The 18,377-nt window shown below is 43.1% G+C and overlaps 1 pseudogene across 1 annotated transcript; it reads left to right on the forward strand.

Annotated features, from left to right (window-relative positions):
* The first annotated feature begins 6,356 nt into the window (after positions 1 to 6,356).
* Positions 6,357 to 7,739, forward strand: LOC308557824 (elongation factor 1-alpha 1 pseudogene; annotated as a pseudogene). Its single transcript has one exon. The product of its transcript is annotated as an elongation factor 1-alpha 1 pseudogene (transcript).
* Positions 7,740 to 18,377: the final 10,638 nt, after the last annotated feature.

Consider the following 18,377-nt stretch of genomic DNA (forward strand, 5'->3'; position numbering starts at 1 on the left):
ATCCAACCTACTTTTTATTCCATCCGTTGTATTCTTGATGTCAGATATGGTATTCTTCATTTTGATTGGTTCCTTTTTATGATTCTTATGTCATTTTTCATGCTGTTGTAGTTATCACTAAGTTTCTAGAGCACCCTTATAACCATTACTTTGAACTCTATATCTGGTAAATTGCCTGCCTCCATTTCATTTAGCTCTTTTTCTGGAGAGTTCTCCTGTTCTTTTATTTCAAGCCTGCCTCTTTGTGTTTGTTTCTATATATTATCAAGATCTGCCCAAGTGCCCATCAGTAGATGCGTGGATAAAAAAGCTGTGGTACATCTACACAATGGAATACTACTCAGCTGTTAAAAAAGGAAACTGCAACAGCATGGATGTATTTGAAGAGTATTAAGCACAGCATCTTCAAAAAGTAAAATAAAATTATGATAGCAAACACTTAGCACTTAGTGTATGGCAGACTTTGTTCTAAGTTCCCTTTATATATTATCTCATTTAGTCCTCATAGCAACCTCATGAAGTAGGTTGTTATTATCCCAAAATGCAAATAAGAAAATTGAGGCACAGAGAGGTTAAGTAACTAGCTCAAGGTCATGAGATGAAATGGGAAGATCCAGGTCTCACGGCTAAGTGTTCTGTCTCCACAGTGCATGCTCTTGCTGTGAGGTCCCTGGCAACCTGAGTCCAAAACTCCCACCTTGGTACAGCAGTCACAGAGCAGGAACCTGGCAACCCGCAAACCGCGAAGTGCCCACGAGCCCCTGCCAACCCACAGACAACCAGCGAGAACAGCTGTACCCGACGCCAGGAACGGCAGGAAGAACAAACAAGGCTGATTCTTTACCCAGCTCCCCAGTCCCCCTCCCGTCCGACTAAGCCCGATAAAAAAGTCTCCACCTCCTGGGGGTGGTGACGGCCCACTGAGCCCCACCCCACCTGCGGCCAGGCGGTTTTCAATGAACCTGTTTCTGACTCTCAACAAGCCTCCAGTGTCTCTCCCTTGGCAAATCCCCCTAACATTTTGTTGCCGAAACCCGGGAGATCCTGGGAGGGTCTGGACCCCCACTTAGTGGGCTGGGATCCCCTCTCGGGTCTCCCGAACCAGCCAGGGGAGACCAGCCAGCCTCCGCCCCTTCCCGCCGGCCCGCGTCATGGCGCCCTCCCCCCCCCTCCAGGCCCGAATCAGAGCCGTTTCCCCCCCTCTCGCCTCGGGTCCCTCGGAGTCGCCCCGTCTCGAAAACACCCGCCGCGGCAGGGAGGCCGGAGGACCCTCGGCCTTTGGCCCGGACACGACGGGACACGGGGACGCCGGTCCTCGGTCTTCGTCCCCTCTGTCCGTCCTTTTCCCACCAGGGGACGCCCCGCCTGGGCGGAGACTCGGCTCCCGGGAAGCCGGCTTCCTGCTCACCTCCCGTTACGGGCAGCCCCCGCCTGTCTCCTCCGCACCTCGGCCGCCGGGACCTCTGGGGAGACGCTGGGCCAGCGCGTCCCGTTTCCGTCGCGACACAGCTCGGCCGCGACGCAAGTGACACGGTGACTCGCCCCGGCCGGAAGGTGGGACTCTCAACCTCAACTTCCTCCGCGACCTGCGCACTTCCTGTCGCCCCTGGAAAATGCCCGCGGTTCCCCGCGTCCAGGCCTTTGGTCCTCCGTTCTCACCCCTCTCTGTCTGTCTGTCCTGTAGTCCCGCCCAGAACCTCCTCCATTCGACGCTTCTCTCTGTTCCCGGCCCTCGCGAGTCTTCTCCCCAATCCCCCGACCGCGCCCCGCCGCCCTCAGGCCCCGCCGCCCTCAGGCCCCGCCGCCCTCAGGCCCCGCCGCCCTCAGGCCCCGCCGCCCGCGCCTCAGCACCGGCTCGGGGCCTCTTCCGCCCCCAGACTCGGGTCCCCGCTTTCCCAGCCCCGCGCGGCCCCTCCCCCACCGCTGGGACGCGCCGCCGGGTCGCGGAGCCCCGGGCGCCATCGCGCGCGCTCCCTGCCCCTCCCGACCTCTCGGACCCCGAGGCGCCCTGCAGCCAGCATGCCGCGTGGCGGAGCCACAGGGTCAACTCGGCCCGCGGCCTGGCCCGCGCCGCCTCCAGCGCCCTGTCCTCTCCCTTCCTCCGAGGACACCGACCGCGCCTCCCCGGCCACGCCGCCGAAGCCGGGGGGGGGGGGGGGGGGGGGGGGGGGGGGGGCCGGGACCAGCAGCCCCGCGCCGCTCACACCCTCGGAGCCCCGGTAACTGTCAGTGGCAGGTGAGCCCGTTCCTTTTCTTACTGACGCGGGGGCGACGAATTCCGCCGCTCCGGGACCTCACGGGCCTGCCCCCCTCCGTCTGGGGCCGGAGTCCGCGGCCTGGGCCCCGGCTTAGCGAGCCCCCCCGCGCTGCCTGGACCCGCCGCCTCCGCGCGCGCCTTCCCCCCCTCGCCCCCAGCCCCTGGGCAGCAAGAGACGGTCCGTGGAAATGACACGCCAGGCTCCACATCCCGGCCGCCAGCAGGCCTCAGGCTGCCTGCCACCCCGTCCTGACAGAGTCCCCCGCCCCACCCCTGTCCCTGCCCCCCAGTAAACCCCAGCGCCCGGGCCCCTCAGCCCCTCGGTCGCGGGCACAGCCCCGTCCGCATCCTCCTCAGAGGCCCCTCTGTCCCCGGCCAAGCCCAGCACCCGGTTCCACTAGAGGGACCACGAGGTTTAAAACCTATTTTACAACCTGCGGAACTCTCAGCGAGCCTCGGACGCCTCCCTTGGCAAATCCCCCAACGCTTACCGTGACCCCTTCGCTTCACCTGGGGCTGGGACGATGGCAGGGCCGCGGTAAGGAGAAGCCCAGGTCGTATGAGCGCCTTGCGCGCCCCGTTAAAAGTATGAGCTTTTCCCTGCGAGCCATCAGAACCAAAGAAAGGCTTAAGGCAGAGGAGTGACCGCATCCGATTTTTGTCTTAAACAGTCATGAAGTAATTGCAGGGAGAAAAGTGGAATGGAGGGAGCAAAACGGGTGGGTGGTTTTTGGTGTGTGTGTGTTTTTTCAAATTCTAAGAGAAATCTTATTTAGAAAGTTAGAAAGGTAGTAGGAGTGCGCCAGCTGGGCTGCATAGGCTCAGGAAACAAGCTACAGAAGCAAAGGAAGGGCCCTTGGAGCTTAGAAGAGAGAAGGGCAGAGGTGAAGAGCCTGGGGGGGGGGGCAGGAAAGAAGGGGGCATGCTCCTCCAGAGGGAGGGCACAGCCAGACAGGTGACTTGTGCTTTGACACAAGATATTCTCTGTTAACCACTTTACTTTGTCAACATAAGAAACACTTTATAAGAGTTTGAGCCAAACTAATAATATGCTGGGGAGCAAGATCTCCAATGCTGCAGAGAAGAGCAGTTTTGCAGCTTGCTTTATGCATTTCACATTGAAGGAGATTACCTGGCGGTGGGAGGGAGCAAGGTGGGGACTGGATCACAAGACAGTAAGAGTATGTGTTCTAAAAAAAATTCTGTGCTTTCTTGAGGGTGGTTACAGCTTATTTCAAAGGTGTGTTAACCTAGATGTGCAGAAACAATAAACAGGGTTTACTGAAGACAAAGATCTAAGCCTTTTACTAAAGAAGTTATGTGCCTGGGGCATGACCTGCCTAGTTAGGAATTGATGATCAGGTTACCCTGTGAGGTTACTTTCCATAGAACCTCAGTTTTTCACCCACAACTTGAACATCTAAGAGTAGTTTAAATTACTCCAGAAAATATCAAAAGCAAAAAACTCCAAACAATATACACAGCTTTAACATCATCTCTTCTTAAAAAGATAATCATGAGGCCACTCCCTTCAGTTATCTCAGGATGTAATCGCAAAAGTGTTCAGAAAGGTTCCTGGGCACTTAGAAGGGCAAAGATGGGGGCAAATGGAGTGTGAAGTGTGTGGAGAGGACAAGAGACATGCTGGAGGGTGGCTGGGGTGACCTTGGCTCAGGGGGTCAGGCAGCAGATCAGAAGATAAAGGATGAAGCAGGTGGTAAGAAATAGAAAGAGAAAAAAGAGATCATAAAAAACTATTTTATAGATATGAGAAGCCAACAGTATGACTATAAAATCAATCTTTTACTTGGAAATTTAAATATCAGAATTTCACTGTTGTCCACAGCTGATCCAGAAAGTGTTCTAAAGGCCACACATGGAGCACTGGGCCATTTGCAACAGCAGATTGCCAAGGGAAACTAGCTTCTTAGACTCAGCATACGACGATTAAGCACAGGAAACCAAATAGCGGGTTGAAGCCAAATTTTATAGGAGTCTCAAGTATAAACTATTTAATGAGTCTGAAAAGACCTATGCTTTTTACTTTAAATTGCGTAAAGTGATTATCCAATTCAGTAAATTCTCCATATGTAGTTAATGATATCAAATGTTCTATTATGGGGAGAACATCAGAATAACCAGTCCTTTTCTTAACTGAGAACATCAAAAAGAATCCATAACAAGACCTTTTTTAGCAGAGAAGATCACAATAAATATGCCTCCAGGCTGCTTCCAGTTTTGTGTCTGTTTTTAAGAGTTGCTAATTAAATTCAAATGATAAAAGTAGGAAATTCTTGCCAAGGCTTTAACTTGATTTATAGCAATGCTTGATTTTGAGCAATGACGTGTTGACATCCAGGATCCCTCAAGAAAGAAAACAGAGAGCATTTGGTGGCCTTGGAAGAATGTTTCTGAGGACTGTGGCTAATTGCCCCGAGGGGACATATGTCAGAGCTCAGATTGAGCTCCCCTTAACGGTTCTCCCCACATAACCACAGAATACAGAGCTCATTTAGTTCAACACCCTCATGTTCCTGGGTTTGTTACTGGATCTATGTCTACTGACAAGCGTGCCTAAATCTCTGTACTTTTTCAACAATTTATTGACAGAAAGAAGCACAAAGGTACTGAGTTCAGACTCCCACCTCTGAGGAACTTTACTTTGGATGTTAGCCCGAGTGTTAAACCTCATGAAATTTTATATGCAGGCAAAGAATGCAGGCTCCAAGTAAAGCAGTCTGACTGTCAAGTCTCTGTCTCATTTAAAACATGTTATTTGAGCCAAAGCAACAGCTTTTTATTTGGTAACCATATTTTCCAAGACAATATGAGAACTGACTTTAAAATTTATTCAAATAAAGTGTGTCTGTATTTTAATTTTTAATTACATCCTTCTTTCAAATGTAGTTTTTGCATAATTTTCAGCTGTTCTGTGTGAATTAAAATTGGCTAGTGCTTTCTTCTTTTTTTATTACTATTCCAGCCGCCTTAGGACTAGCTTTGTTACATAAAAAGGAATTCACTTTACTTTTCCTTCTATCCTGGATCTATATATCTGAACTTGTCCACTTAGACTTGGGGCCAATAACTGATTTATCAATAGGGAGGCTAGTTCAAAAAAATATCGACTGTAGGTCACATTGACTTGTGTGGTCCTAAGAATGTGGTGTAAAAGGAGGCTAAGTGGGGAAAAATCTTGTTTTCTGGTAAAGTAATTGAAACCTTTGAACAGAAGAGTTTTTTGTTTTCATCCATGAAATTTGGCTTACATAAGATTTCTTTCTTTGATATAGTACTTTCAAGAATTGTTTTATTTTTAAAACAGAACATGATCCCAATAGAAAGAGGCAAGAACATGAACAGACAATTCAAAGAGGAGGAAATAACCTTTAAACAAATGAGAAGATGTTCAATTACATGATAATATGAGAAATGTACCATAAAATTACAAGGAAATACCTTGTTTTCTCATCTATGTCTGGCAAAGATTTAAAAGTTGACTCTTACACTATTTTAGCAAAGAGGTAAGAAACTATATACTGTAATATATAGTTGATGGTATAAATTAGTTCAACTTTTGAAAGTCAGCTTGACAATGCTTGTCAATTTAAAATACAAATATCCTCTGCACTAAATTTTTGTGTGTAGAAGTCCAGTAATACATTCATAAAGATGTATGTATACAGTAATTTATAGTAGCATCCATCCATTGGAATAATATACAGCTATTAATAAGGGAAAGGTGTGGAAAGTGATATCAGACCAACTCCAAGTTATATTAACTTGTAAAAGAAAGACACTGTACAGTATGGAAAGTGAGTAAAAGAAATTGGAGCTATGTACATATACACATTAGATCAGCATCCCTATAAAGCGTAAAATAACTGGCAAAATAAATTGCCCCTAGGGAGGACTGGAAAACAGAGGGTCTAGGAAACAGAGGGTCTAGTACTCTTTAGTTTTTTTAACAACCATCTGCACTATTATTTGCATTTTTTCAAATAGTATTTAAAAACAAACAACAAAAAAGTGCTTTTTCACAACAGGTTTGCCACCAGAACACAGGTGTTGTGAAAACCATCACTAAATCAAAGCCAAAATGGGAAAGGAAAAGACATCAACATTGTCGTCATTGGGCACGTAGATGCTGGCAAATCTACCACTACTGGCCATCTGATCTCCAAATGTGGTGGGATCGACAAAAGAACCATCGAAAATTTTGAGACAGAAGCTGCTGAGATGGGGAAGGGCTCCTTCTAGTATGCCTGGGTCTCGGATAAACTGAAAGCTGAATGTGAGTGTGGTATGACCACTGATATCTCCCTGTGGAAATTCAAGACCAGCAAGTATTATGGTGACCACCATTGATGACCCAGGACACAGAGACTTCATCAAAAACATGATTACTGGCATATCTCAGGCTGACTGTGCCATCCTGATTGTTGCTGCTAGTGTTGGTGAACCTGAGGCAGGCATCTCCAAGAATGGGCAGACCCGTGAGCACACCCTTCTGGCTGACATGTGGGATGTGAAGTAACTAATTGGTGTTAAAAAATTAATTCCAACTGAGCTGCCCTACAGCCAGAAGGGAAACGAGCAAATTGTTAAAGAAGTCAGCACCTACATGAAGAAAATTGGCTACAACCCTGACACAGTGGCATTTGTACCAATTTCTGATTGGAATGATAAAAACATGCTGGAGCCAAGTGCTAACCTGCCTTGGCTCACGGGATGGAAAGTTGCCTGTAAAGATGGCAATGCCAGTGGAACCATACTGCTTAAAGCTCTGGGCTGCATCCTGCCATGAACTCGTCCAACTGACAAGCCCCTGCATCTGCCCCTCCAGGATGTCTACAAAATTGGTAATATTGATATTATCCCTGTGGGCAGAGTGGAGACCAATGTTATCAAACCTGCATGGTGGTCGCCTTTGCTCCAGTCAACATTACAACTGAAGTAAAGTCTGTTGAAATGCACCATGAAGCTTTGAGTGAAGCCCTTCCTGGGGACAATGTGGGCTTCAGTGTCAAGAACGAGTGTGTCGAAGATGTCCATCATGGCAACATGGCTGGTGACAGCAAAAATGCCCCACCAGTGGAAGCAGCTGACTTCATAGCTCAGGTGATTATCTTGAATCTCCAGGCCACATCAGTGCGAGGTATGCACCTGTGCTGGACTGTCACACAGCTGATACTGCTTACAAATGTGCTGAGCTGAAGAAGAAGATTGGTTTGCATTCTGGGGAAAAGCTAGAAGATGGCCCAAAGTTTTTGAAATCTGGTGATGCTGCCATGGTTGATGTGGTTCCTGGCAAGCCCATGTGTACTGAGAATTTCTGTGACTATCCTCCTCTGGGCCATTTTCCTGTTTGTGACATGAGACAGAGTTGCTGTGAGTGTCATCAAAGCAGTGGACAAGATAGATGACAGCTGGAGCTGGCAAAGTCACCAAGTCTGCCCAGAAAGCTCAGAAGGCTAAATGAATAATATTTATGCCACCCCAGTCTTAATCAGGGATGAAAAAAAAAAACACGGTCTTAGAACAATCTCAATTGGCCATTTAATAGTAAAAGACTGGTTAATAATTACAATGCATCGTAAAATTTTCAGAAGGAAAGGAGAATGTATTGTGGACCATTTGGTTTTCTTGGTATGTGGCAGTTTTTAAGTTGTTTTTTTTAAAAATTTATCTTTATTGAAAGTATTACAGATACCCCCCCTTCCCCCATTGATCCCCTCAACCCCGCATCTGCCACCCCCCGCCAGGCCTTCACCACGCTATTGTCTGTGTCTATGGGTTATGCTATACGCATATAAATTCTTTGGTTAATCTTTCCCCACCCACCTTCCCTTCGAGATTCATCAGTCTGTTCCATGCTTCTTTGTCTCTGGATCTATTTTATTCCTCGGTCTATTTGGTTTATTAGATTCCACATATGAGTGAGATCATGTAAAACTGAATCGGGAGAATCAGAAAACCTGAATAGGCCAATAACAACGGATGAAATCAAAGCAGTAATTAAAAAACTCCCAGCAAAGAAAAGCCCTGGTTCAGGTGGCTTCACAGAGGAGCTCTCTAATTCTTTAAGTTATAGGGTTAAATAGTTTACTAAAAATTTTTCTTGCTTTTTGAGGTAGGCCTGTAGTGCTATGAGCTTTCCTCTCAGGACTGTTTTTGCTGTGTCCAGTAGATTTTGAGTTATTGTGTGTTCATTTTCATTTGTTTCCAGGAAGTTTTTTATTTCTTTCTTGATCTTATTGGTAACCCATTCATTGTTTAGTAACATGCTATTGAGCCTCCATGTGTTTGACTGTTTTTGAGTGTTTTTACTGTAGCTGATTTCTAATTTCATACCCTTGTGATCTGAGATGCTTGATGTGATTTCAATCTTCTTGAAGTTGTAGAGACTGGTTTTGTGTCCTAACATGTGGTCTGTCTTTGAGAATGACCCATGTGCACTTGAGAAGAATCTCTATTCTGCAGCTTTGGGGTGAAATGTTCTGTAAATATCAATTAAATCCATCTGATCTAATGTGCCATTTAGTCACTGTTTCTGTGTTGACTTTTTGTCTGGAAGTCAGTGGGGTGTTAAGTCCATGACTATGACTGTATTACAGTTGATCTAGTGAAGTCAGTGGGGTGTTAAGTCCATGACTATGACTGTATTACTGTTGATCTCTCCCTTAAAGTCCTTAAGGTTACTATTGATAGGTCCTTATTATTGCCATTTTAATAATGTATGCCTCTATTTCTCTCTCTATTTCTACTTCTAATTACAGCAGTCCTTTTAACATTTCCTGCAGTGCTGGTTTGGTGGTGATAAACTTCTTTAGCCTTTTTCTGTCTGAGAAGCTCCTTATTTCACCATCTATTTTGAACGATAGCCTTGCTTGAGAGAGTAGTCTTGGTTTCAGATCCTTGTTTTGCATTACCTTAAATACTTGATACCATTCCCTTCTGGCCTGTAGAGTTTCTGATGAGAAGTCAGCTGACAGCCTATGGGAGTTCCTTTGTAGGTTACAGGTTGCTTTTCTCGTGCTGCCTTTAACATTCTCTCTTTGTCTTGAATTTTTGGCATTTTAATTATTATGTGTCTGGGCATGGGCCTCTTTGGGTTCTTTTTGCTTGGGACTCTCTGTGCCTCCTGAGCTTATGTGGCTTTTTCCTTTACCAGGTTAGGGAAATTTTCTGCCTTTATTTCTTCAAATAGATTCTCTAAACCTTGATTACTTTCTGCCTCTTCTGGCACTCCTATGATGTGAATATTATAACGTTTTATATTGTCCCACAACTCCCTTCAACTGTCCTCCCATTTTTTAATTGTTTTTTCTTTTTTGATCTCTGATTGAGTGATTTTTTTCTACCCTGTCTTCTGATTCATTGATCTGGTCCTCAGCTTCTTCTAATCTGCTGTTTATTCCTTCCATTGTATTCTTTTTTCTTTTTTTATAATTTTAAAAAATATATATATCTTTATTGATTTCAGACAGAGGAAAGGAGAGGGAGAGAGAGAGATAAAAACATCAATGATGAGAGAGTCATTGATCGAGCCCACAACCCGGGCATGTGCCCTGACTGGGAATTGAATCCCTATCGCCTGGATCCTAGGTCGACGCTCAACCACTGAGCCACGCCTGACCGGGCCCATTGTATTCTTTATTTCTGCTATGTCAGTTTTAATTTCCTTCATAGTCTTCATATATTTTTTCATGCTGTTGAGCATCCTTATAATCAGTATTCTGAACTCTATATCTGATAGATTGCTTATCTCTGTTTCATTTAGCTCTTTTTCTGGAGACTTCACTTGTTCTTTCATTTGGGGCTTGTTTTTTTGTCTCCCCATTTTCGCTGCCTATTTGGGTTTGTTTCTATGTATTAGGTAGGTCTGCTAGAAGTCTCAGTCTTTTTGGATAGTCTCTGGTGCAGGCCAGTGTCAGACGCTGTTTGTGATTGGCCTTGAGTACCCTATTTGGAGCTATCAACAACCCTTGGTTTGAGGTCTCCTATCCTGGGACTGGGTGCATTTGGACAGGACCAGGATGCACACCAAAGTCTCCTTTTCCAAGGCCTGGGTCCAGAAGCAGATCAGGCAAAGACTCAAAGCACTCTCAGGTCTGCTTTTGCCTGCAGGCTGAGTAATCTGATTCTCTTGATGAGCCTCAGGCTGTAGAAACTCCAGGGGGTAGAGCAAGAGGTTTCCAAGCAGGGTGGTTCATTTGCTTCCCCCTCAGGCAAAAATTAAGAATGACATAGCAGAAATAAGGTAAATGTCTGTCTCTGCCTTGTGGTGGAATGACTCAGCACAGGAATCCAGAAGGGCACCCTCTGAGCTCTGTCTCAAGAGCCCACAACCCAAGATTCTCTTCACATAGCTCCAGTCCACTCTGCCCTCCCTCTGCTAGAGACTAAGGTGAGTGGCTGCACAGGAAACTTTGTGTGTTGGCCCTGTAAGAGGCTGCTTGCGTTTCCAGCCGTCTCTCCCTGGCCAACAGAAACCCAGCTGCTTTTCACAGCCAGGTGTTATGTGAGCACCTTTCTCAGTTCTTGTGCTCTTGGCTGGAAAGCCCAGCCTGGGGTTTAGGCCCCAGAGTCCTCAGTGGGAACCCCGCACAGCTGAGATATCCCTCCAGACCTTCAGTTGCTGCCTGTGGAAGCCCAGCCAGCCCTCTCACACCTCTGTGTTTCCTACCAGTCTCTGTGGTCTCCACTTTTTTTCCTTGGTTATGAGGGTGCTCTCCAGCTAGTCTTCAGTTGATTATTCAGGATAGTTTTTCTATATTTCAGTTGTAATTCCAGTTTGGTTCTGGGAGAGTGTCAGTGTAGCTTCCACTCAGTCTGCTGCCATCTTTAATCTCCCTAAGTAATTAGTTTTTAAAATAGAAACAACTTGACCAAAAATCTGTCACAGAATTTTGAGACCCACCAAAACAAAGTTTAATGAGGGAAAAAATTTTAAAATAAAAAATACTAAGAAATTATGTCCTCAGCTACATGAAGGCACAAAACAAATGCCAATATGTATGGAGGAGTACTATTTACCTACTTTAAAACTTGATGAAAATGGAATAAAGCCCTTTTAAAGTGAATAATATTATTGATCTTCAGTTGCAGCTTCATGATGCAATAATTGATTGAAAATGATTAATTTGGACAACTTATTGTTTTGTCTGCATGGCAAAACATGTTTATTACACTTCTGTATTTTCCTCAACTCATACATATTAAGAAATTAATATCCCCTTTTAGCCACTCATACTTGGATGGTCCTAACTCTCTGGTCCATTTCCTTTTTTATTTCATGCTATCCTCACTGTCTCTTAGTTAGACATAGGAGTTTACCAGCTTATTCTGTAAAGAGCCAGATAGTAAATATTTTCGACTCTGGGCCAAGAGGGAAAATTAAGGATATTATTCATGTGCTTATGTACCAAAAGAGAAAACAAACTTCTAGAATTTTTTTAATAATAAAATTAAAAATATAATAATAATTGATAAAAATGTAATGTAGGCCTACTAGTGAGAAGAGGAGAATTTTCCTTGGGGAGATAACATTTTGCTTAACTGGGTTTCAAGGTTAATATTACATATCATCAGGTTGATTGGAAATTTTTATCTGCAAAAACTTTCTTGTCTTTTGGGTCCAACAGAGAAAGGGGATGAATCAGATTTGGCCCAAGGGCTGTAGCTTTCCCTTCCTTTTCTACCTGATAAGCCCCCAGCTACCCAGGGAGCTCTGCTCCGCACTCACCCCTTCTCAGAAGCCAGGAACCTCCTCCCCCAACCATTTTTCTTGATCAGAAAAATCACTTCACCACTTCGGTAGTTTGCCCACACTTCCATTCTTTAATTGATAACATTTTATAGTACTTATTAGTATTAGATGTTTGTTACCTTTTTTATATCTAATTTATCTATCCCTGGTCCTTAGAATATGTTAAAACATCGTAGGAACTCAATTTTGTTAAAATAAGCTTTCATCAATTAAATAGCAATTTTGATGGTAAATATAATAGAACGCACCACCCACCCACTTAGCACCTGTGGTATCGACAGTGTCTTAAACTTGTATCTTGGGTCAAACCCTTCAGTGCCAGCATCTGCAGTCGTTCAATAAAGAGTTCTCCCATTTGACTGAGATGCCTAGACTTTTGTAGGCAACTATTATAGCTAAAGGCTGAAACTTGTTCACAAACAGTCTCAAAGGCCAGTTTTCCATGATGAGAAGTAGCTGATACATATGTACAATACTTCCAGGAAGAACTTAAGCTTACCTACCCCAGTACTGCTACATAATCTACTCCAAACCCAGGGGAGGCATGGAGGATGCGGGTGGGGAGAAGAGCTCAAGAATAAATCTTTTTAAAGAATTCACCGACTCAAAAATTTACTATTCATTTGCACAAGTCATATTTCTGTTATTGGTATTGCTCTTTTCAGGGGTTCCAGGAAGAACTTTTTACCAAATATTATAATTTGTGCCTCCATATAGATATAGCCTCTATTATGTGTAATTTTGGGACTATAGCATGCCAAGGATTTCTCTTCAGTTGTGGGTTCCTGTGTGCCAGCCTACGATAAAATTGCACACAGTAAAGGTTCCAAGTGAGTATATTTCCTAATGTTGACTGCTATAGGAATTCCATGGCTTTTGCCAAGCTGGACCTTGTGCCCTGGATGTTCTTTTTTCTATTCTGTACTTATTTATTCTTCAGCTCTCTGAGTTCACACATTACTTCCTCTGGGAAGTTTCCTCTGACCTCACCCCAGAGCAGCCATGTCCCTTGTTACATGCTGTCCTACCTCTCTCTACATGTCCTTCATAGCACTTATTGAAGTTCATATTATATATTCGAGTAATTATTCGATCAGTGTGCCTCATTTATAAGGCCTGTAAAGGCAGAATGCATGTCTATTGTCCTCATTGTGTTCATAACACACATAGTGCCTAAGGTGTGTGTGTATAAAATATACACTCATTAAATACTTGTCAAATGAATAAAGGTAGAATGAGTTCAGTGGTCCATTTTGCTACTGGTTCCGAAGGAAACCACTATTTTTTTAAAAATATGTCTTTATTGATTTCAGAGAGAGGAAGGGAGAGGGAGAGAGAGAGATAGAAACATAAATGAGAGAGTCATTGATTGGCTCTGTCATACGTGCCCCCTACTGGGGATCGAGCTCGCAACCCAGGCATGTTCCCTGACCGGGAATTGAAGCGCAATCTTCTGGATCATAGGTCGATGCCCAACCGATGAGCCACACCAGGCAGGTGGAAACTACTATTTCTGAAATCATTTATATCAGACAGTTGTATCGTTAATGGACAGAGTTGAGAATATTAAATTTTAAAACAAGGGATTCCCAGATTCAACTCATTTATTTTACTGGGGGGGAAAACCAAAAGAACTCAGAGTAGTTACATAGCTTGCCTGGGATCCCACAACAACTATTGACAGAGTTTGGAAGTTCCATCTCCACCATTAAGCCAGTGAGAGCTTATCATACCATCCACCTTTCTGCAAGATTCCAACCTTACTCATGGTTTCAACCCCACCCACCCCCTGCCCTCCTTGGCTTGCATGTCATGGCTTTGACCCTCCATGGCATCTACACCAGTCCTCACTCTAACGTGTCCATTTATTTTATGTGCTTAACATTATCTCACTGTGAGCTTCTCAGTGACTTAATTTCAATTCTTGAAAGGGACAGAAAATCTTAGCATAAATTGGGTCTGTTGTCTAATTCTGATCTAGACAGCTGTGGTTAGAGGCAGGAGTGCATCACAGAGTACCCTAAGGCTTGTGAATAGAAAGAACATGTTTAAGGTGCTGTGTGGGAGGGAATGGAGGTACATGAGAAATGCACAGGCAATTTTATTAAGGCCAAAGTGCATAGGGGCATGTGAACACACACACGCACACACAGACTTCATATGTTATACCTTTTGCATTGTTTATTAAAAATAACAAAAGTGCAAATAAATTTTTAAAAAAATACTTAGCCCTATCATGTCCAATGCATCCAATAATAAATAAAATTTATAAGAAGCATCTCACATAGGGGCTACCAAGCACCTAATAAATGGGTATTTGATGACATGCCCACTTTCATAAAAACATTGTTTTGCCATTGATTCATGGCACTTTTTAAAAAATTGATAACAGCTAATTGTTATTCATGGCTCAGGAACTAAAACAGATTGGCACTAAATAGAAACCTGGAAAAAAAGCCAAATACTGAGTAAAACCCATTGAACCATGCATGTAACTGCAGGTTTGGTTTGCATGTCTAGTTCTCTAGTTTGTGCTTATCATACCTCCTAAGTGAAAATAAAAACAGCAAAGGGAGTTTTTTACTCCGTTACATAATGCAATCTTAGAAACCCAAGTCACAGTTCCCATTAAAGAAAACGATCTCTGCGGCATCACTTTCATAGCCTGTCTCCTGTAGCTCAGCCAGGAAGACTTAAACTCCATCTGGGCACATTTCTTGGGATTTTGAGTGCCAGTACAAGGCTTCCAAATAAAGTTATTAATGATGAATCAGTTCAGAATGTTCTGTGGTACAGACCACATAGAAATTTAACCACAGGAAAGAACTGAAACTAGAAAGCAGACCAGAGGCAAAGTGTAGTTGACACAGTTGAAGATAGGCCTGCAGTAAAACAGTCTCTCTGACCTGCCAAATTAATTCCCTCAACCTATTCCTCAGTCTTTTTTCCTGAAATAAAATCTAACCAGAATTCATTTTTGTTCTCAATGTCATTGTTTAATCAAAGTTTGTACAAATAGACTTTCTTTCCTCTTAAGATCTTCTCCTTAAAAAATTAACAACCCCCCCAAAAAAAACTATTTTCATAGTCTTTTTTAGTTACAGCTCTTAACTTTGATTCTGTTTATAATCTCTCTAATCTTATTTTTTCTAGGATTTAATGGCTGAAACACTCAACATTTCAAAATCATTCCTTTTCCAATATTGTATCTATTTGCTATATGCTTCTCCTAAAGTGATTCCTGACTTTTTTTTTCCTTTTTAAATATTTGTTGGGAGTATGTCTTTGTCCTACTCTAGCCAAACTTTTTTTCTTATGATTTTCTATTTCTACATATGTGCAAGCAATTGTGACATAGTCCAATAACCTAAAGTCCTAAAGCAACAGAGTAATCAAAAGAAAAACCCAGACATAATTTACTGTGCACAATTGATGGCTTCCCTCAGAGGAAGCCATCATCCACTAATTTGGGTCATTTTTATATTCCAAGAATCATACTTTGGGTTAATCAATAAAATGTTCACAGAGTATTTAAACTTTTGTCAGATTGACAGATGGACTCAAATCAGTTAAGTGCTGCTAATCAAAAACAAAATTCTAATTTCTCCAAGTATATCTCTGAGCAATGTCTGTTAATATAAAACACATTTCTCTGTAATTCTTTTTACCTAAGTATATACTAAATATTGTGATACTCAAACTTTAAATTAATGTTTGATTATTTTATAATAGTTATGCTTCCAAAGCACTGTATTTTAGAATGCATAGATTAGTCCGCAGTAAAGATAATAGTGTGTACTCACTGAGAGTCTTTAATACGTGCACAGCATTATTTTTAAAGGCTTTGTTGTGAAAGACAGTTGTTCATGGGTCCCTCATGCTACTATGTTTTGCTAAGTATGCCAATAATGCAAGGCCTTATCAGCCCTTTATTCAAGCCATTTCTCAGGGCTGTCTATTGCAGCAAGTAACCCTGAGGAATAAGGTAATATCTCCCATTGGAACCCAAAGTAGGCCCACTTATTACCTGCTGTAAAAGAGATGGATTCCCTAAACTTAGGGTTCCTTGGATGCAACACAAACCCACTGTGTGCATAACATCGATCTGGACCCTCTGCATTACCCCCTGGGTCTGGGGGAATAAGAGAACTGACGCAAACATGATACTCATGCTGCCTGCTGCACCATCAATAGAGAAATCTTTTGTCTCTGGTCCAGGAATCTCATGTGTTCTGCCAACATCCATGAAATAATTATTATGTAATTTATTGGCTTTTAATTAGGGTAAAATCAAATTCTATCTCCTTTTGTGTGTGTGTGTGTGTGTGTGTGTATAGTTTAATCTCAAAAGAATTTACAAGGTAAATACTACTCTAGCCCCCTATTTCTGGTAAGAAAATGAAGACACAAAAGAAGTTCAGTCATTTACCCAAAATCACACAACTGGTAAGGAGTAGGGCTAGGATTTGAACCAAGGTAGCTTGTCCAGTGTTCATGTTTCCAACCACTATGATTTGTTACCACTTCAGGAGACATAGTTCATTTTTATTTTATAATTTCAAAGACCTTAATTCCTTATCTTCTTGGTCATACAAACTATAATAAAAATTCATTAATATGTTTATCCGAAGCAATATTCCCAGTGTAAGGAAACAGAATGACATTTGTACAAGAAAAAAAAAGATTTTTTTCCTGCCGAAATAGTTCCAGAATTTTGCATTTTTAATAAAACTGTTAAAAAAGAAGAATGAAGCCCTAGCCGGATTGACTCAGTGGTTAGAGAGTCGGCCCGCGGACTGAAGGATCCCGGGTTCAATTCTGACCAAGGGCACGTACCTCAGTTGTAGGCTCAATCCCTGCCCTGGGTCGGGGCAAGTGTGGAAGGCAACCAATCGATGTGTCTCTCTCATGTCAATGTTTCTCTCTCTCCCTCCCTCTCCCCCCCCCTTCCACTCTCTGAAAAAGCAGAGGACAAACAAAAGAAGAAGAAGAATGCATAACAAAGTTCTTCCCTCCAGACCTTTGTGGCCTGTCTTACTCATTCTCGCAGACCAGGCTCCAGTGCTGTTTCCCCAGCAAGGCTTCCCTAAATAACTAAATAGGACTTCTCTCCAGCTCGTTTTCTCTAGCTGGAACTCCTCGCCTTAGCCCTGGCCTTCTCCCTATCCAGGTGCAGGTCGCTTCTAGACAGTCAACTCGCTAAAGGCAGTTCTTACTTAGAGTCCCCTTTCTCCTTCACAACTTAGATCATGGTGCCTTGCAACTGGTAACAAGTTCTAGGTAAGGACCTATCTTCAGTATCTGATAAAAAATATTTTCAACAGTAAAATACAACATAAAAGTTTTAAGGTCTTCTTTGCTAAGAATATTTGGGTCTTAACTAAGACATTCAGATTTTTTAAATCTCATTTGCAATTGCCTAACAGCAGAATTAATGTTTCCCCACTACATAAATAAATTATAAGAAAATTTACTGAACTATTGTGTGTTTTCTGATGCATCTTTCCAATATGTTTTTTGCATTAGTTGAATGTTCTCACATTTTGGGGGTGAGATGTATATTTTCATCATGTTTTCCCACTCAGCAGCACACGACGGCCACCACAGGGCAGGTTCTCCTCACAGCACATCTGTTCTCCATAGAGCCTCCACCTGCCCTCATTTTCTCCAGTCTGCTCTCTCGAGTCCATTCTGCTACCAGATGACTCCTTCTAATGTCTTACTTTCTCTATACCGTGACTCTGCTCAACAACTTTTAGCGGCTCCCCATTGACCACAATATAAATCAGAGCTCCTTGGGAGTCTGGCACTCAAATTCAAATTTAACCCCAATATAGTTAATGACGCCTACTGCCTACATTTTCTACATGAGAACATTAGCTTCTCCCTACCTCACACATACACCTGGCATTCCTCATGGGATGGTATACACTTCCTTTCTATACATCTAAATATTGCCCATTCTTCAAGAATGAAATCGAAGGCATCTCTGCCATGTCGCATTTTTAACACTCTGCTCAGGAATATTGAATCCATCTTCATTTTCTTTCCTGTGGCACCAGGATAAATTTACCTTTCATTTCATCTTTCTTTACTTGAGATGTGATTGTGATGTGTATCAAAATGCACCTATTCCGATCATGTTCACATTGCTGGAAATATTTCAGGGGCTCCTCCCTGGTAACCACAGCCCCAGCTCTGCTAGAAAGTCAGCTGCCTTATTTTACAACCTCTTCCGCTCTTTACAAAAGGGGGAAATAAACTACCAACCTGATCATCCATCCTCTTTCCCAAATCAGCTTCTGATAACTTGGTGTTTGGGCGTTTTTTTAAGGGAAAAAGTTGGCC

The sequence above is a fragment of the Miniopterus schreibersii genome (genome assembly GCF_964146895.1).
Source record: "Miniopterus schreibersii genome assembly, chromosome: 5".
Taxonomy (NCBI): Eukaryota; Metazoa; Chordata; class Mammalia; order Chiroptera; family Miniopteridae; genus Miniopterus; species Miniopterus schreibersii.